We start from the raw sequence: 663 nt of genomic DNA, 5'->3' as shown, positions 1-663 counted from the left end.
CCTAGTGGACGAGTTGAAGTCTCGTGAAGGTTTACCAGAGGTGTACCTACAAAACCTAAGGACAAAATATGAGCTCAGATTCCATCAAATGTGACATGTGCAAGTCAGTTAAGCTCACAGCAAAATGGAGATGTCAATCTAGCTATCGAAGGCACAATCCTAGCACTGATAACAAAAAAAGACATGTGATAAGAGTGTAAAGTGTATCTACACATGTGTAAAGAAAGATCTGAAGTTATGACTACTAATCACCAAGAGATAGTTTCTCAGGCTAAGAACCAAGGTCGAAATCTAGCTAGCTGTCCGGACTTTACGAGAATTGTGAATGAGTTGGAGGTATTTCACAATTACTCGCGTTGTACATCAATGGCATACACCCTCCTTGCTTATTACAATGAAACAACAAAAGATGACTCTTTACATGACTCTTATTTACATTGACTACTCTCTTTTATTTTTGGACAAAGAGATGATGGAATTGATAAATACTTGATTTTTTTTGTATTTTTCTGATATATTTTTTTTTTCTTTTTTTGTTTTTTTTTTTTTTTTTTATAGAACAAGGAAACACTTTTGATACATATACAAAAGGAAACAAAAATTACATGACGCTTTGCAAGAGGTAGCCCTTTTTGATGCACCCAGTTAAATTCGATGGTTGTT

Source organism: Papaver somniferum, chromosome 6 (assembly GCF_003573695.1).
Source record: "Papaver somniferum cultivar HN1 chromosome 6, ASM357369v1, whole genome shotgun sequence".
Taxonomy (NCBI): Eukaryota; Viridiplantae; Streptophyta; class Magnoliopsida; order Ranunculales; family Papaveraceae; genus Papaver; species Papaver somniferum.
This window is presented reverse-complemented; position numbering follows the sequence as displayed.